The 23,910-nt window shown below is 37.4% G+C and overlaps 1 non-coding gene across 1 annotated transcript; it reads left to right on the top strand.

Moving 5' to 3' along the window:
- Positions 1-19,404: 19,404 nt before the first annotated feature.
- On the top strand, positions 19,405-19,512 carry LOC112731206 (small nucleolar RNA R71). Its single transcript, XR_003166994.1, has one exon. It is a non-coding gene; the product is annotated as a small nucleolar RNA R71 (small nucleolar RNA).
- The last annotated feature ends 4,398 nt before the right edge of the window (positions 19,513-23,910 follow it).

Here is a 23,910-nt window from a genome sequence, read left to right on the forward strand (position 1 = left end):
TGGAAGAACTCGTCTATGAGGTAGGCCTTTCGGCACAAGTTTATGTTTGAGACCCTTTTTTGTGGTTGAAGCCACTGTTGTCGACGATCTAGGTCTTTTTTGGGGTTTAGGGTTCTTATTGTTGACCATTTTGGATACCCGGTTTTTTTTTTTGGGTATTCCTGGAGATGTTGTTGGTGACCTATGTCGCAGGACATTGAAGTGTTGTGGTTGTTACAGGATCAGGCTTGGGGGGGGGGGGGGAAGGAAGGAAGCTATGCCGTCTCTTCGAACATTCGACCAAGACTCCAAATTCAACAATGACCCCAAGTACAGGTGAACTTGTGTTAATTTCTTTCTTTTCTTATAGTGGATAAATGAGTTGTTGTGAAGTCTATGTTTAGTAAGATTTGGACTCACAATTGTTGTTGTTTTGACTGGGCAGGTTGTGATAGGTGAGACAATTGGTGTGGATGAAGATGTGGAATATGGCGAGTATTACGAGCAGCAACACGAGCTTGTGATGATTGATAGAATAGATTTTTCTTCTTTGACGTATGAGGAGATGCGGAGGTTTGAGTTTGTAGACTTGCAGACGGTTTATGATTTCTACAATGAGTATGGGCGGATGCAAGGATTCTTTATTCGGAGGTCGAAGGTTGGAAGAAGCACAAAGAGTGGATCGGAGGGAGAAATTTTATGGCAATTTTTTTTTTGATCGAGACAAGGTGAGAGAGATGCCAAATACATTCATCGGGTAGAAAGGAAAATGGATCCTCGACCAATTACACGATGTGGGTGCGGTGCACAAATAAAGGTTCATGTTGACCAAAGCACTAGCCGTTGGTTCGTAGAGAAGTTTTGTGACGAACACAACCATAAAATTCTAGATGCAAGGTTCTGGGGGTTGTTGCGTTTTCATAGAGTAATCAACGAAGGGGACATGCATCAAATTAACTCGATGAGAAAAACTCGGATGCGTGTGCGAACCATATTTCGTGCATTTGCCACCCAATTAATGCGGGGAATTTGAGACAGTTAGATTTGAAATTAAAGACATTTACAACAATAGAGAAGCAAAGAAGAGTGGGAGCGAGTGATACAAACATGTTTTTGAAAATTCTCATTGGACGAGGAGAGAAGGCTGCACAATATATTTTGGTGTGATGGTAGTAACCGTCACGACTATAGTGCGTTTGGGGATGTTCTGGGGTTCGACGCAACTTATGGGAGGAATAGGTATAAGTGTCCGCTTGTAATATTTTTGGGTTTGGATAATCACATGCAGACTGTTGTATTTGGTTGTGCAATTCTCAGCAACAAATTAGAGGAAAGTTATGTTTGGTTGTTGCGGGTATTTCTTGAGGCAATGAAAGGACAAGAACTGAAATTGATGTTAACCGATGGAGATTTGGCAATGAAGAATGCAATCAATGCTGTTTTTCCAAATGCACATCACAGGCTGTGCAGCTGACACCTACTACGAAATGTGACTGCCCGTATTCGTCGGCCCATGTTTCTTCGCAAGTTTCGAGTTTGCCTGATGGGTAACATTGAGGTAGATGAGTTTTAGAACCTATGAAGCGATATTGTGGAAGAGTTTGGGTTGCAACAAAATTCGTGGGTACTAGATTTGTATGAACGCAAGCATATGTGAGCTAATGCGTATATTAGAGGCAATTTTTTTTGCTGGGATGAAGACGACGTCTCGATGTGAGGCATTAAACATGTAGATTGGGAATTTTATTGGTAATGGATACAATCTATGGGAATTTATTGAGCATTTTCAGCACTATCTCGAGTTCATGAGAAGAAGAGCTAGTCGCCGATTATAGATCTGTGTATGGGCAACCCATTGTTAAGTCGAAGTTGGAGGCTTTAGAAAGCTACGCAGCAACGGTATACACGAAAGAGGTTTTTGAACTATTCCGGGAGGCCCTCCTTTTGGCCAGCAATGTAAGAGTTGTTTCTTGCAAGAAACTAGCACGTGTTCCCTGTTTGAGGTCACCATGTACTGCTAGGATCGGTCTTGGAGTGTTGCTTAGGACGAGGCGGATGACGAATTTACTTGCTTGTGCTTGCATATGGAATCATTTGACATTCTTTGTGTGCACATGGTGGGGGTGTTTGTTTATCTGAACATCACTCAGCTTCCGGTGAAGACCATATACGAACGATGGACGAAGAAGGCCAAGCAACCTGCAACGGACCCATCTAGACAGGTAGGCGAGATTCCTGATGTTGCGTACATGAGTATGCACGTAGCTTTGCTAAATGATTGAAAAGAATTAATCAAGTTGGCCTACCGGTACTTTGAAGACTATTCTGAACTGAAATCCATGATAGGGAACCAAAGTAATGCGTTGAGAGAGAAGCATCGGTTAAGGCTTGGCATAGCTGATTGTGGAGAAAAGGTATCTGTTCGTAATCCGTTGCGGGTGAGACATAATGGATGAGGCCGACGAGGGGTTACTGTTAGGGAAAAAACTCGGCATGTGCAACACTGCAGTAAGTGCGGCAAAGATAGCCCATAACTCCAGGAATTGTGTAGATTTTGGAAGCGAAAGACACAGGGGCAAGGCCGCAGCTATGGAGGATTGGGAGAACATGTCGGCGGCCGAGGAGTGTAACTACACGGATGAAATGAATGTGAGTGGCATTTATATTTTACAGGAAAGTTATATGCAGTTGTGTGTTGCTTCTTATTTTGGTCTGACATGATACTATGTACCAGTTTGATTAGCAACGGTTTCTTTGTTATTGTCTGGCAACTAGCTTGTTGAATTAAGTACTAATCCCACCATTTGCTGGTGCTCTTTGGCGTTTCAGGTTGATGAAGATGAGTATCGCATTTGAAGATTTGGCTTTTGCAAATTCAGGATCTGTAAGGGTTTTGATGCTTAGTTGAGTTTTTTGAAATGTAAGGACTTGTGTGAAGATTTTAGCAGCTACTCTCTTTGCAATGACATGCTTTCATGTTGAAGTAGGGAAAACTTTTGCTTTAAATTTTTGATTGCATTATAGTCAATGAGTGTGCAAATGTGATTTGTATCCAACATCTTAAATCATATTTGTTTTAGAAAAGTCAAACTTGACTGTCAATATAGAATGGTGGTGTTATATGGACTTGTGTCATCACTTCCATTTTGCTAATGAATTCATGCGTATTTTCATATCCCACCATTTTGTTTCTTTGTTTGACCTCGCATGCTACTTAGCTGCGATAATCAATTTCTATATTTGGGTGACTAATGACAACTTGTGACTCAAAGTCATTTATGGTAAAACATATGATCATTCTAATAATTTTATTTTTTATAATTGTATGAAAGGAATATATAAGTATATAAAATGATGTCCATTTTTTATCTGGTAATTAATTATTTGTATGCATAAGACTACCATGTTAGTTTACAATATTAAATTTGTAAAAATATTAGTAATGATTTAGAATGGAAAATAATATACGTTCAAGTGCAATTACACATAACTTGTTGATGTGTATTATTGAGAGCAGGATCCATCCTGGTTTATATTTGTAGAACGGAGTTGTGCGCAAGTGGTGGGGTTGGGTTTGCCATTGAAAATTTTGGATGTGTGTGTGGAGGTTATTTAATTTATGAGATTCTTTGTCAACATATACTTTAATGAATTACTTTTAGAATATGGAGGAAAATTATGTGTAATTTTTAATGTAAAATTGAATATCTAAAAAATTTTTAATACACATTTAATATTATAGTATTAAATATAAGGCTATAAAATCTTTGCTTTACGACCTCGTTTATGAGATGCACAAATTGCATGCCATGTCGAGGGTGTAACTGAATCATATGGTATAACACTAGTAAATAAATTGTGCTTTCATGGTAACTGTATATGTAGATGAAGCCCATTAGACTAAGGTACTTTCATTAGGTAATATTCCAATAACATTACAACTAGGTGCAGTGGACGCAACTACACTATTGTCATTCAAAATGAAAAATGTGTAGCCAAGTACTTGCATTTTGCGGTTTGGAGAGGGGTTGTGTCCAGCGGATTCAGTTCAGTTTGTGGATACTAAGCAAAAAACACAACCATGTGCAATGCAAAATTCAATGCAACATGGCTTTACCTAGAGTTCGCATCCCATGACATGGAGCTGCTGCCTTTCATAGTGCCGACGGCATACACTTCAATGTTATGGGCTTGCCTACAATACATGATTCAAAATGGCAGGCATTAACATTACTTAATCTGAGCATATGTCACCCTAGTAGACTAGATGCAAGAAAATGACGAAAATTTAAATACATTAAAATGTAATCAGCTGCTATAAGTATTATGTAACGCATCGAATTTCCTTCAAGGTAGAACTTCAGCCATGGTGCGCTTGCTGTTCTAGTCAACGGCAGCTCTCTGGAGAAATTCATCCCCCATCTAGTTAAAGTTCTCAGTCGCAAATCCAAGGATAGTGTCAATGCAGATTTTATCAGCCAGCAGGTCTATATTGTTATGCTGCATTGTCATAAACATGATTACAATTACGTTACCGTTGCAAAAAAAAAAAGAGCGGTTTTAATACATACGTAACTATGGAATATTGATTCTAGCCACATACTCGTTTTTGGCCAATCAGATTTAGCGTGAAGTATTGCTCCATCTGAAGCCAGATGAGCACCCACAGCTTGTCCTTGTAGCTGGAACAAAACGACAAGCATCGGGGGCTAAAGCCAATATACAACCCAACAAAAACATGTCAATTATTTATTAGAAGAACTGCCTTACTAGTTACCCATGTTAGGGATTCCAAGTACAAACTCAGGGTTCCATTTAGCTAGTGCAGTCCTGCGGCTCAGGAGATTGAGATCCTAAAATTTCTCCTTCAAAATATAATCCAGAGTCCTTGTCTGCACATTAACGAATCCATATATGTCAAAATTAACACTAACTGTATGTTTATTAAACTGGCTTAATTTTTTTTGGCCCAAACCATGTTTATAAAATGGATTTTAATTAAACTGGATTACTTTTTATTGGCCCAACCGTATTTTGCAAAGTAACATTAACTGTGTTTTTATTAGATTGTATTCACTCTATTTGGCCCAACCCACTTCAAAAGTTACAGAAACTGCATGTTACTTAGTTTACGGTTCAGTTTCCTTGACCCAACCCAGTTGAGAAGTAAGACCAACTTTATTGTAATTAAATTGGGTTCATACTATGGGCCCAATCAAGTTGAACAGTAGCCCTAACTTCATATTAATTAAGTTGGGTTCCCCTTTTTGGCCCAACCCAGGACACACCTTTTAGACAAAAAAAATGTATATTTTTTGAACCCAGCAATTCCAACATGGATCATATCCAACATTTGAAATCTTCAAAGAATATTCCGTTGTTATATTTGGAAACTACCATGAACATGCAGGTTATGAAGCCATATATAGTTCCAAGTATGAAAAACTCACCACAGCTTTCGCAGCGTGTTTCCTTCTTATGACTGAATCATCAGTTCCGTAGCAAACCCTAAGCCACATCTTCCCACCATTGATGTCCACAATGACCAGGTAGAAGTGATCCTCTCCGGTGAGATCTACTTTGTCGGCCATTTGGACATAGATCTGCCAGAAATGTACAAAAATTTATACTTGTCTAGCTAAAAAATTGACACACATTTCCACGGAGAGTAACTTCAAGGCAAAATTCTTACATATTTTAGAGCTGCTGGTCTTGGTAGCTAGTCCCGAAAGAAGAAGGCAACCACCTGAGAGTCATCTATGTCCGAATCCAGAACGAATTCCTAGAATCAAATAGACAACAACATTAGAAGAAAACAACATTGGTTAAAAACATAACTTGATAAACATAGCCAACCACCAGGTCAGGATGCTCACCGAGAAGTGTAGCGGGAGTGACCACATAGTTTGCTGTTCAAGATATGACTGGGTCCATGATGTTTTGTATGCCATGAGCTGCATTACATATGCAAATGGTTCGTGTCCCGGCTACAGGCAGTAGAAATCTTTCCTGTGTAGCTTCATGTCACCTCTCTTGAACAATGTTTCACTAGGGTTCATGGATTCCCCAAATATGTAGGCAACGGATTGGGCTTCCTCGATAGAATATTTCATACCTTTGTTGATCTTGAACTTCGCACGAATAAACTATATTATATACTAGAATTGGTTATCCGACATTTGGGGATATAATCAAAATTGTTCCGCAATGATAACATGACAAACAAATTCAAAAATAACTTACAGAAGGGAACGTCACACCAATTGTTGTAGATGACACCTGAGATGGGCTCTCACGGGGTGCCCTTCTCATCTTCCCATATTTCTTCATCTCTTCCGGAGTTAAAAAGGGTAACTTCGGGATCTTGCTTGGGTTATGGTAGCCTCGAGCTGGACTTCCGGAACTCACAATGCCATCTCCAATTCTCGCCTAACCAAAGAAATGGAAGAATCATAAGTTAACCACTAATGATGCAAACAAGCTTAACTGGACACATGTTTTCCATAAAAGATGATTAAGTTAAAGACCGTTACTGCAAACTGAGTTCCCTTTAGTTTGGCCAGATTGTTATCATGTGGGTCAACCCAAGAGCAACCCAACCCCAAAGTGCTCCTGGTTGTCATGGGGGGATGCATTGATTTGGCTACATCCAACTGGATCATGGAGCCCAGCATTATAGTATCGTCCGACCACACTCCAAGTAGGATTGGGAATTAGTGTTGGTCCTCATCAACGGGAACAGGCACCATGTTGCTAGAGCCAGGTGCGGAGTTTGCTTCGAGCATCACACCCATTTTGGGTGGTGGCGGTGTTTGTGTGCGCTCTAAAACAATGCTCTTTTTGCGGGTTAGAGTTATTCCAGCAGCGGCCGTTGGTATGTTTGACCCATCACCGTCATTGGATCGGACAAAGCTTTCCATACAAGCCTCGACTAAAGCCAACCCCCTCCGTATGTCCTCTACTATGCTTCCCACTTGATCGGCATCCTTCCTGTGGATCTGTGAACATGAAAAAAAAACACTTTTATAACCTTGGGAAAAATAAACCTCACTCCATGGTCGGTCCAATAGGCACCGAAGACATATCTTATGAATGCAAATACAATTTGCACTTACATCTAGTACCTTCAACAAGTTTTGGCTGAGCTTCTTCATCGTGCCATTCAGCTGGACGAGGGCAGCAGTGACACATGCAGCCTGACCACTAGACGTCATCGCTTGTAAGTTGAACATCAAGGTGAAACATGATTTTAAGCCAAAAAAAAAAAGAAATCTATATCTCGTACCTCTCTCCCTTCGAATCTCTGGAGTCGTGATCCATATTATCGGTTGCATGTTCGGCCGCTCCTTTTGGCTTATCCTCGTTGTTAACCCTACCTCCATTATGCTCACCGTCATTTTCCCCATCCGGATTCAGAATGTTGCCTCCTTGTTCGTCCATATCCTCCGCCACCTCTGTTTCCATCTCCGTAGTAGCAGATACCATAAATTATAACACTTTGTCGATAGAGATTAATTTGTAAAACAATATAGGGCATCAAAGTTGTAGAGAGAGCAAGAGTCAACTCTACTTCCTTTTAACGTTGGGGCAGGTGATCCTCCCACCCATCGCTAAGTGCCTTAGTGGAGTGGTCTGCACACATAGCTCCACTTAAACCTCATCATAAGCTGTCAAAAACAAATTTTGTTGTCAGTAAGCATGGGTGAGAGTAGCTTTCCCTCGTCATCGGTGCCTCTCTTATAAGGGATATTAGGGAGTTGATAGTGTTAACAAATTTAGAAATGCTAATTCAGAATAAAGATTACCCACACGATACGGTATTTTTTGACCTACTTGAATTTGTGAGAGAATATTCCCTTAGCCTATTGAATGGTTTTAAACACTTACCCTAGTTGAACCAGCATCATCCTTGGAGTAGTTGAATATGTCACGATTCGGTGTCACATCACCCTTTTCATCCACATTTTTCCAGGTGAAATGACTAATGATGTAGCCATCAATCATTCAAATACAATTTGCACGCTTCCATGAGTTCTTTCCTACACAATTTTTATGGAACCTTATCTTCATGGATACTCTAGACCACTACCAAAGTTAGATCACCAATTACCTACAAATTCAAATTACACGCATCATTGGTGAAAATTTTGATTAGCTTTTTTGCAAAACTTTCTTGGCAACGACTATTTTGTTAACCCTACATTGTCTTTCTAGAGAAAAACATGGTATCAACATCAACTTCATTTAAGTTACGGGTTAATGCGGCAAAAACAAAACCATCAAGAATTCAAATTTTCGACTAATCCATGTAACTAATTTATTTAAAATGGGAGTTCTTATTCAAATTAGCCTAAAAATACAATGGAGGATGCTTGGCCGATCTGAGCACAAAAAGATTTTATAAACAATAATTCCTCGGTTGCATCGGCATTATTCAAGAAAATCAACAATGAATCAATGAACCAAATAGGTTATGAAGGTTAAGGAGATCCATTTTATTCCTTCTTAACAATACCTGTTTCCATCAATACAACAATGCAGTTAAACACACAATATGATATCCATAAGCTCTAAACACAAAACAAAAAACACAACACAACCACGAGACAAAAAAAAAAAAAAACTCATATCGCCAGAGCTATGTGCATTGCTTTCACTACTCAAATACTTATGAATCGCCCAAAATAGCATACACAGGAATCAGCTGATTTTCAGGACAAATTGTTACTTGCTGTGATACTTTGACTTGAACAAATTTGATATCTGATCTATTGTCTCTGCTAATTGCATTAAGAGCTCCCTGTTTTCCACCTCTAGCTGAGACACACGCCCCTCTAGCCTGGTGACTGCATGTTAAAGCCGCACAATGGCACTTGCTGCTCTAATACAACACCACAATGAACGATCTGTTACTCAGAAATAAACCCAATTTCTTTAATCACAGTCTAAAGTCGAAAAAGGGCAACCGTATCTGAAAAAGGACATACCATCTGAACCTGGGAGGTGGTATTCACTTTCATTGGGGGAAGTGGCATGTGTCTCTAGTGACACTTGATGTGAGGATGAGTTAAAACTACGATACGGTCCACCACTCTTCGCGTCTGCTGTGAAGTATCTGGCATGATGAAGACGGGGGTCGCTTGCACCGGCCGAACCCGAGGCAACACTAACTGGAACCCTTTCCGCAAGTGACAAAAGTTGAAGACCTTGGCCATTGTTTGAAGCACCCACACATTGCCTGTGCATCTAATCAACCCATGCTCTCCAACCCGCTTTAAAGCTCTGATACTGGCGATGCAGATTCCTCGGATACCCGCTCACCTGTGGCTCTGTCGCCTCCTAGGTGTTGTATATTCCGGGTGTCCTTCCCCTAAATACAACGTAACACTCACCCTTTGCATGAAGAGCCATGCAGATATTTCTCACCCTCCTCCTCTTTGTGTATGCAATTCCTTTTTAGATTTCAAAAATGAATCCAAGTGAAGATGAGTGTGGTTCTAGTGGACAAAATGTCTTGCCTCACTCACTTGTTACACTGTCACCGTCCATTTCATAATTGAATACCCACGCGTCAGCATCTCGAGAAAGCATAACTGAAACTTTATTTAATGGTTGATACATGTGCAATTAATAATAAATAGTTTAGGGAACAAAGGGTCAACAGAAAAATAAATGAATGTGAACTCATGTTACACGCTTGCATTTAAAATTTTGATTATATGAATATAATTTTGAAATGAGATTTCATATTTAATAAATGAATGGTTTCGACCTCAAACATTATTAACTATACTAAACAAGTTAAATATTTAATTATAAATGTGAAATCATTTAACATGCTTCTATATAAAATTTTGATAATAAATATAAACTTACATTCATGATATTTTTATATAATTATATTGTAAACTTAATGCTGATTACGAGTCACAAATATGTATTACACATGTATTACATTCATTATATTTATATACAATATTTCATTTTATTAAATAAAAGTAAAGGTTAATATACAACGAAAAGCATTGATAGATTCTAATAAAAATAAAATATCCTACTACATAAATTAAATATCTTTTAATATACAATATTTTAGATGACAACATAATCTTTTATTTTTACATAAATAAATATAAAATATATAAATACAAAAAATATAAATATTTTTATTCATTAAAAAATTATTATGCAACAAAATTTTTATAACATTAAAAATTATACTAAAAAAATATTGTAAACTGCAACATTAAAATGTAAACATACATTTTATTTTAGGGTAACTTACCTAAATAAAATGATTGGAACCCATATTTTATCCGATTACAACTCTGTAAAACAACATACGTGTATGCAATTTTTTTTATTCTATATAAATCGCTACAGGGTGTAGCGGTTTCCAAACTTAATGTAATCTACTAGAGGCACTCACGGTTTACGTGGAAAAGCTAACTGAGCAGAAACTGCTAGAGGCGGTAGCGGTTTCTGAAGGAGATGCCAAACTACATAAACTGCTGCTAACTATAAGGGTTATGAGGAAACAATGGGTAGTGTAATCCCTGACACCCTGTAGCAGATTATGTATACGTTGAGATTATCTGTATTTCTGTAATAATTATGCATGGAATAAAATGAATAATATGATGAGATTGAATAATAAAATGAATAATAGAATGAAATGAATAAAAAATTAAGATTTTTACTATTATTCAATTAAACTTATCCATTCTTTTACATGACTATGTACGATTGATTATAGTTGTAAATTTCTTTTATATTCACAGAACATAAAAGTTAAATTCTTTCCTTAAACACTCCCAAAAGGTAATGAAAATAATTTGTAATATTTTTAAAAAATAATTTGAAGTATATTTTTTATACGTATTTTATTCTATTATTAATTTCTTTCTATGCATAATTGTTACAAAAATAGAGATAATCTTTACGTATACACAATCTACTACAAGGTGTTAGGATTACGCTACCCATTGTTTCTTCATAAACCGCCATAGTCAGCCATAGTTTATGTAGTTTGGCATCTTCTTCAGCCTCTAGCGGTTTCTGCCCAACTCATTTTTCTACGTAAAGGTGCCTCTAGTGGATTACGTGAAGTTTGGAAAGCGCTATACCCTGTAGCGGTTTATATAGAATGGTAAATATGGATTCCAATTGTTTTATTTAGGTAACTTGTCCTTTATTTTATATTATTTGTCAAATAATTAGATTATTATATTCAAAATCTATTAACTAACTACTTTGTTAAAAATATGTTTTAAATTTAATATTTATAGTTTTGTATATATAATATTTCTAATTAAATATTTATTATATTTAATATCATCCAATTATTTCAGTAATAATTAAAAAGCATAAAATCAGATCATATTTTATTTTTTATTATTTTTAAATTTTTTTTATTTTGCTAGTTAAATTTTTTATTCTTTAATCTGACCACACTTTATATATATATATATACTAAAAAAATTGGTGTAGAAATGTCTTTTACAAAATATTTTTCATCATATATAATTTACTAAAAATATATTTTGTTAAATCTAAGACTAAACCATAATATGCTAGCTGATTTTAATATAATTATATTATTATCATAATTATTTAATATATAAAAAAATTAATAGATAGTATACAAATTAGAAAAATTATCACCTATTTAATTGTACAAAAGTGAAAATTTGTTGTTTCAAAAAATATAAAACATATAAATATAAAAAATATAAGTATTTTTTTTCGTTTGATTAATGCCATAACTGTCATCAATTATCTTCATTTGTCAACTTCCTCACCATTTCGATTACCTTATCTTTTTCGATCAGTCTTGTTGATCAAACCCGTCTTTCTTATCGATAGATCCTTTTCGATGAGCCTTATTTCCTTCAAAGATACCAATCAACCTCTGGCCTCGATATCTTAAGGTTTGTTTTATTTTTGACTAATGCCAATATTATGTGATTGGTCTAAATAATTTTTTGTCACATATTGGACATCTTCTTTTTGTGTAAATTATGGCACCAGTAAATTGTGTTACCTACTATAATTAGACATGATGTGATCCTAAAATATGCAACTTTTTCATCCGTCATACTTAGTGATTTAATACCATGTGGAATTCGAATAACTAAATTTTCTCACATCGTTCTCCAATTGGTCGAGTAAATACAACAAAATATTAAATTGTTCTACCCAACACAAATTCAGTATGACTCAAATTTCATCATAACTTACATCGATCTAGTTCGAGTCATTTGCACCCGTACTTAACTTATATACCACAAAAAAATATGCAATAATAACATCGAATATTTTATGTGCTTAATATATTATACTTAATATTAAAATTTTATTCTCCTGATCACATAATTTTACTGAATTATTACATGCTACTAAAGGAACTTAGTTAACATTGAAACCAACTTATAAATATATAAAACTATTAGAATAAAGTTCTACATCCAAGCAAAATACTTAACCAAGTCTAACCAAGTTGTTACACCAACTTTTCAAATCACACGCGCCTCCTTCTCCATTTTCTTCTCTTCCTCTGTCTCTTTCTCTTTCTCCTCCTCCTCGTCTTTCTTCTTCTTCTTCTTCTTCTTCTTCTTCTTCTTCTTCTTCTTCTTCTTCCCCAGTATTGCGTCTTCTTCTTTTATTTTTAAGTAATTTTTTAACATTTGTTCAAATTTGAATCGAATTACTAATAAAGCAGATGCAAGAATTTAAAATAGATCAGGCAGAAATAGATCATAGTGTTCAAAACAATGAATGATTGAAGTTCAAATAAGTTGAATGAGAGTGATTTGGATTTTTCTTTTGAATCGAATCAAGTGGACAAGGTTTAGATTATTCAATTTTGAATTGAATGGAATAGAATGCAATCGCGAAATCCAATTATTTATGAACATCATTTTTGGTTCATTTGGTATTATACAACGGTTTTATTTTGATAATATTTTCGGTTTATTCGAGACGCAGGTTGGTGCACGAAATTGTGATCATCAATGGCGCCAACAACTTGGTACACACAATTGTAATCTCAACTCTTTGTCACAACTTCGCACAACTAACCAGCAAGTGTACTGGGTCGTCCAAGTAATAAACCTTACGTGAGTAAGGGTCGATCCCATGGAGATTGTCGGCTTGAAGCAAGCTATGGTCATCTTGTAAATCTCAGTCAGGCGGATTCAAATAGTTATGGAGAATTGATAATTAAAAGATGAATAAAATATAAAATAGGATAGAGATACTTATGTAATTCATTGGTGAGAATTTCAGATAAGCGTACGAAGATGCTTTGTTCCTTCTGAACCTCTGCTTTCCTATTGTCTTCATCCAATCATTCATACTCCCTTCCATGGCAAGCTTTATGTTGGATTTCACCATTGTTAATGGCTACCTCCCATCCTCTCAGTGAAAATGGTCCAAATGCGTTGTAACCACACGGCTAATCATCTGTCAGTTCTCGATCATGTTGGAATAGGATCCATTAATCCTTTTGCGTCTGTCACTACGCCCAACACTCGCGAGTTTGAAGCTCGTCACAGTCATCCCTTCCCAAATCCTACTCGGAATACCACAGACAAAGTTTAGACTTTCCAGAACTCAGGAATGGCCGCCAACAATTCTAGCCTATAATACGAAGGTTCTAATCTTAGATTAGAAACCCAAGAGATACACATTCAAGCTTGTTTGCATGTAGAACGGAAGTGGTTGTCAGGCACGCGTTCATAGGTAAGAATGATGATGAGTGTCACGGATCATCACATTCATCAAGTTGAAGAACGAGTGTATATCTTAGAGAAGAAGTAGGCGTGAATTGAATAGAAAACAGTAGTACTTTGCATTAATTCATGAAGAACAGCAGAGCTCCATACCTTAATCTATAGTGTGTAGAAACTCCACCGTTGAAAATACATAAGAACAAGAGGGTCTAGGCATGGCCGAATGGCCAGGCTCCCAAAGATGAAAAGTTTTCCAAGATCAAAAGTATGAAAATACAATAGCAAAAGGTCCTATTTATAGAAAACTAGTAGCCTAGGGTTTACAGAAATAGGTAATTAATATAGAAATCTTCTTCCGGGTCTACTTGGTGTGTGCTTGGACTGAGCATTGAAGCTTTCATGTGTAGAGACTTTTCTTGGAGTTTAACTCCAGCTTTTATGCCAGTTCTGGCGTTTTGACGCCAGAATTTTTATGCTGACTTGGAACGTTAGTTTGGGCCATCAAATCTCGGGCAAAGTATGAAATATTATATATTGCTGGAAAGCCCAGGATGTCTACTTTCCAACGCAATTGAGAGCACACCAATTGGGCTTTTGTAGCTCCAGAAAATCCACTTCGAGTGCAGGGAGGTCAGAATCCAACAGCATTTGCAGTCCTTTTTCAGCCTCTGAATCAGATTTTTGCTCAGGTCCCTCAATTTCAGCCAGAAAATACCTAAAATCACAGAAAAATACACAAACTCATAGTAAAGTCCAGAAATGTGATTTTTATTTAAAAACTCATAAAAACATAATTAAAAATGGACTAAAATATTCTAAAAACTACCTAAAAATAATGCCAAAAAGCGTATAAATTATCTGCTCATGACAACACCAAACTTAAATTGTTGCTTGTCTCCAAGCAACCGAAAATCAAATAGGATAAAAAGAAGAGAATATACAATGAATTCCAAAAACATCTATGAAGATCAATCTTAATTAGATGAGCGGGGCTATTAGCTTTTTGCTTCTGAATAGTTTTGGCATCTCACTTTATCCTTTGAAGTTTAGAATGATTGGCATCTATAGGAACTCAGAATTTAGATAGTGTTATTTATTCTCCTAGTTCAATATGTTGATTCTTGAACACAGTTACTGTATGAGTCTTGGCCGTGACCCTAAGCATTTTGTTTTCCAGTATTACCACCGGATACATAAATGCCACAGACACATAACTGGGTGAACCTTTTCAGATTGTGACTCAGCTTTGCTAGAGTCCCCAATTAGAGGTGTCCAGAGCTCTTAAGCACACTTTTATTGTTTTGGACCATGACTTTAACCGCTCAGTCTCAAGCTTTTCGCTTGACACCTTCACGCCACAAGCACATGGTTAGGGACAACTTGGTTTAGCCGCTTAGGCTAGGATTTTATTCCTGTGGGCCCTCCTATCCACTGATGCTCAAAGCCTTAGATCCTTTCTATTTTACCCTTGCCTTTTGGTTTAAAGGGCTATTGGCTTTTTTTGCTTGCTTTTTCTTTTCTTATCTTTTTTTCGCCATATTTATTTTTTTCTGCAAGCTTTGTATTCACTGCTTTTTCTTGCTTCAAGAATCATTTTTATGAATTTTCAGATTACCAATAACATTTATCCTTTTTCATCATTCTTTCAAGAGCCAACAATTTTAACATTCATAAACAACAAATTCAAAAATATGCACTGTTCAAGCATTCATTCAGAAAACAAAAAGTATTGCCACCACATCAAAATAATTAATCTGTTTTAAAATTCGAAATTCTTGTACTTCTTTTTCTTTTTGCAATTAAAAACACTTTTTATTTAAGAAAGGTGATGGATTCATAGGACATTCATAACTTTAAGGCATAGACACTAAGATACTAACGACCATGTAATAAAGACACAAACATAAAGCATAAAAATTCGAAAAATAGAAAATAAAGAACAAAGAAATTAAAGAACGGGTCCACCTTAGTGATGGCGGCTTGTTCTTCCTCTTGAAGATCTTATGGAGTGCTTGAGCTCCTCAATGTCTCTTCCTTGCCTTTGTTGCTCCTCCCTCATGACTTTTTGGTCTTCTCTAATTTCATAGAGGAGGATGGAATGCTCTTGGTGCTCCACCCTTAGTTGTCCCATGTTGGAACTTAATTCTCCTAGGGATGTGTTGATTTGCTCCCAATAGTTTTGTGAAGAAAAATGCATCCCTTGAGGTATCTCAGAAATTTCATGATGAGGAATTTCCTCATGCTCTTGTCCATGAGTCGGATCTCTTGTTTGCTCCATCCTTTTCTTAGTGATGGGCTTGTCCTCATCAATGAGGGTGTCTTCCTCTATGTCAATTCCAGCTGAATTGCAGAGGTGACAAATGAGATGAGGGAAGGCTAACCTTGCCAAAGTAGAGGACTTGTCCGCCACCTTGTAGAGTTCTAGGGATATAACCTCATGAACTTCTACTTCCTCTCCAATCATGATAGCCCGATCTATAGTGACTTCAGACCGGTTGCTAGTAGGAATGATTGAGCGTTGGATGAACTCCAACCATCCCCTAGCCACGGGCTTGAGGTCATGCCTTCTTAGTTGAATCGGCTTCCCTCTTGAATCTTTCTTCCATTGAGCGCCCTCTTCACAAATGTCTATGAGGACTTGGTCCAACCTTTGATCAAAGTTGACCCTTCTAGTGTAGGGGCGTGCATCTCCTTGCATCATGGGCAAATTGAATGCCAACCTTACATTTTCTGGACTAAAGTCTAAGCATCTCCCTCGGACCATTGTAAGCCAATTCTTTGGGTCCGGGTTCACACTTTGATCATGGTTCTTGGTGATCCATGCATTGGCATAAAACTCTTGAACCATTAAGATTCCGACTTGTTGAATGGGGTTGGTGAGAACTTCCCAACCTCTTCTTCGAATCTCATGTCAGATCTCCGGATATTCACCCTTTTTGAGTTTGAAAGGGACCTCGGGGATCACCTTCTTCTTGGCCACAACTTCATAGAAGTGGTCTTGATGGATCTTTGAGATGAATCTCTCCATCTCCCATGACTCGGAGGTGGAAGCTTTTGCCTTCCCTTTCCTCTTTCTTGAGGTTTCTCCGGCCTTTGGTGCCATAAATGGTTATGGAAAAATAAAAAGCAACGCTTTTACCACACCAAACTTAGAAGGTTTGCTCGTCCTCCAGCAAAAGAAGAAAAAAAAGAGTAGAAGAAGAAGAAATAGAGGAGATGGAGGGGGGTTTTGTGGTTCGGCCAAGGGGGATTAGTGGTGTGTATGATGTGTGAAAATGAATGAGTGAAGATGGGTTTATATAGGAGTGGGGAGAGGGGTAGGGTTCGGCCATGTATGGGTGGGTTTGGGAGGGAAAGTGGTTTGAATTTGAAAGGTGAGGTAGGTGGGGTTTTATGATGGATGGATGTGGATTGGTGAAGAGATTATAGAGAAGAGGGTAGGTTTTGATAGGTGAGGGGTTTTTGGGGAAGAGGAATTGAGGTGATTGGTGAAGGGTATTTGGGGAAGGGTGTTATGGGAAGGTGTGAAGAAGAGAGAGAGATGAGGTAGGTGGGGATCCTGTGGGGTCCACAGATCCTGAGGTGTCAAGGATTTCTCATCCCTGCACCATGTTGGCGTGTAAACGCCCTTTCCTGTGCCAATCCTGGCATTAAACGCCTGGTTACTGCTCATTTCTGGCGTTTAACGCCAGCTTTTCTCCCCTTTCTGGCGTTTAACACCAGCTCTGTGCCCTTTTCTGGCGTTAAACGCCAGCTCTGTGGCCATTTCTGGCGTTAAACGCCCATAATGGTACCAGACTGGGCGTTTAACGCCTATTCTGGTACCCTTACTGGCATTTAAACACCAGTAAGCTTCTCCTCCAGGGTGTGCTATTTTTAATACTGTTTTTCATTCTGTTTTTGCTTTTTCAGTTGTTTTTGTGACTTCACATGATCATCAACCTACAAAAAACATAAAATAACAAAGAAAAATAAATAGATATGATTAAATAAAATTGGATTGCCTCCCAACAAGCGCTTCTTTAATGTCAATAGCTTGACAGTGGGCTCTTATGGAGCCTCACAGATACTCAGAGCATGATGATGGCCTCCCAACACCAAACTTAGAGTTTGAATGTGGGGGCTCTGTTTGACTCTGCATTGAGAAAAGCTTTTCATGCTTCCTCTCCATGACTACAGAGGGAAATCCTTGAGCTTTAAACACAAGGGAGTCCTCATTCACTTGAAGGACTAATTCTCCTCTGTCAACATTAATCACAGCTTTTGCTGTGGCTAGGAAGGGTCTGTCAAGGATGATGGATTCATCCATACACTTCCCAGTGTCTAGGATTATGAAATCAGTAGGGATGTAGTGGCCTTCAACCTTTACCAAGACATCCTCTACAAGTCCATAAGCCTGTTTCCTTGAATTGTCTGCCATCTCTAGTGAGATTCTTGCAGCTTGTACCTCAATGATCCCTATCTTCTCCATTACAGAGAGAGGCATGAGGTTTATTCTTGACCCTAGGTCACACAGAACCTTCTCAAAGGTCATGGTGCCTATGGTACAAGGTATTGAGAACTTTCCTGGATCCTGTCTCTTTTGAGGTAATCTCTGCCTAGTCAAGTCATCCAGTTCTTTGGTGAGCAAGGGGGGTTCATCCTCCCAAGTCTCATTACCAAATAACTTGTCATTTAACTGCATGATTGCTCCAAGGTACTTAGCAACTTGCTCTTCAGTAACATCTTCATCCTCTTTAGAGGAAGAATACTCATCAGAGCTCATGAATGGCAGAAGTAGGTTCAATAGAATCTCTATGGTCTCAGTGTGAGCCTCAAATTCCCATGGTTCCTCATTAGGGAACTCCTTGGAGGCCAGTGGACATCCATTGAGGTCTTCCTCAGTGGAAATCACTGCCTCTTCCTCCTCTCCAAGTTTGGCCGTGTGGGTAATGCTGATGGCCTTGCACTCTCTTTTTGGATTCTCTTCTGTATTGCTTGGGAGAGTACTAGGAGGGAGTTCAGTAATTTTCTTACTCAGCTGACCCACTTGTGCCTCCAAATTTCTAATGGAGGATCTTGTTTCAGTCATGAAACTTTGAGTGGTTTTAATTAGATAAGAGACTATGGTTTCTAAGTCAGAATGGCTCTGCTTAGAATTCTCTGTCTGTTGCTGAGAAGATGATGGAAAAGGCTTGCTATTGCTAAACCTATTTCTTCCACCATTACTGTTGTTGAAGCCTTGTTGAGGCCTCTGTTGGTCCTTCCATGAGAGATTTGGATGATTTCTCCATGAATGATTATAGGTGTTTCCATAGGGTTCTCCCATGTAATTCACCTCTTCCATTGCTGGGTTCTCAGGATCATAAGCTTCTTCTTCAGATGAAGCTTCCTTGGTACTGCCTGTTACTGCTTGCATTCCAGACAGACTCTGAGAAATCATATTGACTTGCTGAGTCAATATTTTATTCTGAGCCAATATGGCATTCAGAGTATCAATCTCAAGAACTCCTTTCTTCTGATTTGTCCCATTATTCACAAGATTCCTTTTAGAAGTGTACATGAATTGGTTATTTGCAACCATCTCAATGAGTTCCTGAGCTTCTGCAGGCATCTTCTTCAGATGAAGAGATCCTCTAGTAGAGCTGTCTAATGACATCTTGGACAGTTCAGACAGATCATCATAGAAGATACCTATGATGCTCCATTCTGAAAGCATGTTAGAAGGACACCTTTTGATCAATTTCTTGTATCTTTTCCAAGCTTCATAGAGGGATTCACCTTCCTTCTGTCTGAAGGTCTGGACTTCCACTCTAAGCTTACTCAATTTTTGAGGTGGAAAGAATTTTGCCAAGAAGGCATTGACCAGCTTTTCCCAAGAGTTCAGGCTTTCCTTAGGTTGTGAATCCAACCATATTCTAGCTCTGTCTCTTACAGCAAAGGGAAAAAGCATAAGCTTGTAGACCTCGGGATCAACCCCATTGGTCTTGACAGTGTCACAGATTTGCAAGAATTCAGCTAAAAACTGATGAGGATCTTCCAATGGAAGTCCATGAAACTTGAAATTCTGTTGCATTAGAGAAACTAATTGAGGCTTAAGCTCAAAGTTGTTTGCTCCAATGGCAGGGATTGAGATGCTTCTCCCATAGAAGTCGGGAGTAGGTGCAGTAAAGTCACCAAGCACCTTCTTTGCATTGTTGGCATTGTTGTTGTTTTCGGCTTCCATGGCTTCTTCTTATTTGAAAATTTCTGTTAGGTCCTCTATAGAGAGTTGTGCTTTAGTTTCTCTTAGCTTTCTCTTCAAGGTCCTTTCAGGTTCAGGATCAGCTTCAACAAGAATGCCTTTGTCCTTGCTCCTGCTCATATGAAAGAGAGGAGAAGAAAGTATGGAATTCTCTATGTCACAGTATAGAGATTCCTTGAGATGTCAGAGGAAAAAAAGAATAGAAGGAGGAGGTAGAAAGGAGAGAATTCGAACTTATAGAGAGAGGGAGTCCGAATTGCACATTGAGGAAGAGTCCTGGTCCCTTAAATAGAAACATGTGAGAAGGGGGGGGGGGGGGAGAATTTTCAAAATTAAATGTTTTTAATTAAAAGATATTTTGAAATTTTGGTTGATGATTTTCGAAAACTAAAATTGAGAAAGTAGTTAAGTGATTTTGAAAAAGATTTTGAAATTAGAAATAAAAAAGATATGATTGAAAATCATTTTTTTGAAAAAGATGTGGTTGAGAAGATATGATTGAGAAAATATGGTTTTAAAAAGATATGATTGACAAACTATTAAAAAGATTTGATTTTTAAAATTAATGACTTGGCTCACAAGAAATTTAAAAGATATGATTCTAAAATTCAATTATTGAACCTTTCTTAACAAGGAAGAAATTTTTTGAATCAAATCACTAATTGTTAGCAAGGATTTTCGAAAATAGTAAAAAAAATAAAAAATGGAAAGAAATTGATTTTGAAAAGATATGATTGAAAAGATATGATTTGAAAAAGATTTGATTTTGAAAAATTATGAAAGTTTGAAAAAGATTTGAATTGAAAACAAAATCTTCCCTCTTGTGCCATCCTGGCGTTAAACGCCCAGAATGGTATCCATTCTGGCGTTTAACACCCAAAATACTACCCTTTTGGGCGTTTGACGCCCAGCCAGGTACCCTGGCTGGCGTTTAAACGCCAGTTTTCCTTCCTCACTGGGCGTTTTGAACGCCCAGCTTTTTCTGTGTAATTCCTCTGCTGTATGTTCTGAATCTTCAATTCTCTGTATTATTAACTTGAAAAGATATAATTTTGAAAACTTTTTTGAATTTTTCAATGATGACAAATAATCAAAATGCAACTAATCATGAAAAACTAAGATCAAATAAACAATGCATGCAAGACACCAAACTTAGAAATTTTTATATTAGAGACATTAACAAATTGAGAATGCATATGAAAAACAACAAAACACACAAAACAAGAGAATTAAAGATCAGAGCAAGGAAATCACCAAGAACAACTTGAAGATTGATGAAGAACATGATGCATATATTCGAAAAAAATGCAAGAGAATTAAAAATATGCAGGACACCAAACTTAAAATAGACACTAAACTCAAACAAGAAACACACAATTATTTTTGGTTTTATGATTTTATAAATTTTTTTTTGGATTTTTCGAAAATTATTTTAGAAAAAGAAAAATAAGGATTTCAAAATTTTTAATAAGAATTCCAGGAATCATGTAATGTTAGTCTAAACCTTCAGTCTAAAAAGATTAGACATGGCTAGCCAAGCTTCAGCAGGTCATTACATACAACAGCCAAATTGATGAGAATCAATCAGCTTTTGTGATGATAAAAACATCATCTGAAACTCTAGAATTCATTCTTAAAAATTATGAAGAATAAAAATCAAATAAAGTTACCTAATCTAAGCAACAAGATGAACCGTCAGTTGTCCAAACTCGAACAATCCCCGGCAACGGCGCCATAAACTTGGTGCACAAAATTGTGATCATCAATGGCGCCAACAACTTGGTACGCACAATTGTAATCTCAACTCTTTGTCATAACTTCGCACAACTAACCAGCAAGTGTACTGGGTCATCCAAGTAATAAACCTTACGTGAGTAAGGGTCGATCCCACGGAGATTGTCGGCTTGAAGTAAGCTATGGTCATCTTGTAAATCTCAGTCAGGCAGATTCAAATGGTTATGGAGAATTGATAATTAAAAGATGAATAAAATATAAAATAGGATAGAGATACTTATATAATTCGTTTGTGAGAATTTCAGATAAGCGTATGAAGATGCTTTATTCCTTCTGAACCTCTGCTTTCCTATTGTCTTCATCCAATCATTCAAACTCCCTTCCATGGCAAGCTTTATGTTGGGTTTCACTGTTGTCAATGGCTACCTCCCATCCTCTCAGTGAAAATGGTCCAAATGTGCTGTCACCGCACGGCTAATCATCTGTCGATTCTCGATCATGTTGGAATAGGATCTATTGATCCTTTTGCGTCTGTCACTACGCCCAACACTCGCGAGTTTGAAACTCGTCACAGTCATCCCTTCCCAGATCCTACTCGGAATTCCACAGACAAGGTTTAGACTTTTCGGATCTCAGGAATGGTCGCCAATAATTCTAGCCTATACCACGAAGGTTCTAATCTTAGATTAGAAACCCAAGAGATACACATTCAAGCTTGTTTGCATGTAGAACGGAAGTGGTTGTCAGGCACGCGTTCATAGGTGAGAATGATGATGAGTGTCACGGATCATCACATTCATCAAGTTGAAGAACGAGTGTATATCTTAGAGAAGAAGTAGGCGTGAATTGAATAGAAAACAGTAGTACTTTGCATTAATTCATAAAGAACAGCAGAGCTCCACACCTTAATCTATGGTGTGTAGAAACTCCACCGTTGAAAATACATAAGAACAAGAGGGTCTAGGCATGGCCTCCCAAAGATGAAAAGTTTTCCAAGATCAAAAGTATGAAAATACAATAGCAAAATGTCCTATTTATAGAAAACTAGTAGCCTAGGGTTTACAGAAATAGGTAATTAATGCAAAAATCTTCTTCCGGGCCCACTTGGTGTGTGCTTGGACTGAGCATTGAAGCTTTCATGTGTAGAGACTTTTACTGGAGTTTAACTCCAGCTTTTATGCCAGTTCTGGCGTTTTGACGCCAGAATTTTTATGCTGACTTGGAACGCCGATTTGGGCCATCAAATCTCAGGCAAAGTATGAACTATTATATATTACTGGAAAGTTCAGGATGTCTACTTTCCAGCGCAATTAAGAGCGCACCAATTGGGTATTTGTAGCTCCAGAAAATCCACTTCGAGTGCAGGGAGGTCAGAATCCAACAGCATCTGCAGTCCTTTTTCAGCCTCTGAATCAGATTTTTGCTCAGGTCCCTCAATTTCAGCCAGAAAATACCTGAAATCACAGAAAAATACACAAACTCATAGTAAAGTCCAGAAATATGATTTTTATTTAAAAACTAATAAAAACATAATTAAAAATTGACTAAAATATACTAAAAACTACCTAAAAATAATGCCAAAAAGCGTATAAATTATCCGCTCATCACAGGTGTTTTTGAATTTGAATTTATATAATACAAGTTTTTTAGTTCATTTCGTATTATACAATGATTTTATTTTGATAATATTTTCGATTCATTTGAGATGCAGGTGTTTCTAAATTCGAATTTTTATAATGGAAAATTTTTGGTTCATTTGATATTATACAATGGTTTTGTTTTGATTATATTTTCGGTTCATTCGAGATGCAAGTGTTTTTGAATTTGAATTTATATAATGGACAATGTTCGGTTCATTTGGTATTATACAATCATTTCGTTTTGATAATATTTTTTGGTTTCGAAATTATTTAATGATGTCACCACAGAGAAACAGAATCAATAAAGATAACAAAATATTGGTGTTGTTGGTGATGACAATAACGAAAGAGAAGGATAACGAAAAAGAAAAAAAAGAAGAAGACACAGCATCAGAGAAGAAGAAGAAGAAGAAGAAGAAGAAGAAGAAGAAGAAGAAGAAGAAGAAGAAGAAGAAGAAGAAGAAGAAGAAGAAGAAGAAGAACCTACGTGCGCGAATTTGAAAGAATGAGGAGGAGGAGGAGGAGGAGGAGGAGGAGGAGGAGGAGGAGGAGGAGGAGGAGGAGGAGGAGGAAACGGAGAAGGAGAAGGAGAAGATGAAGA

This window comes from Arachis hypogaea, chromosome 12, assembly GCF_003086295.3.
Source record: "Arachis hypogaea cultivar Tifrunner chromosome 12, arahy.Tifrunner.gnm2.J5K5, whole genome shotgun sequence".
Lineage (NCBI taxonomy): Eukaryota > Viridiplantae > Streptophyta > Magnoliopsida > Fabales > Fabaceae > Arachis > Arachis hypogaea.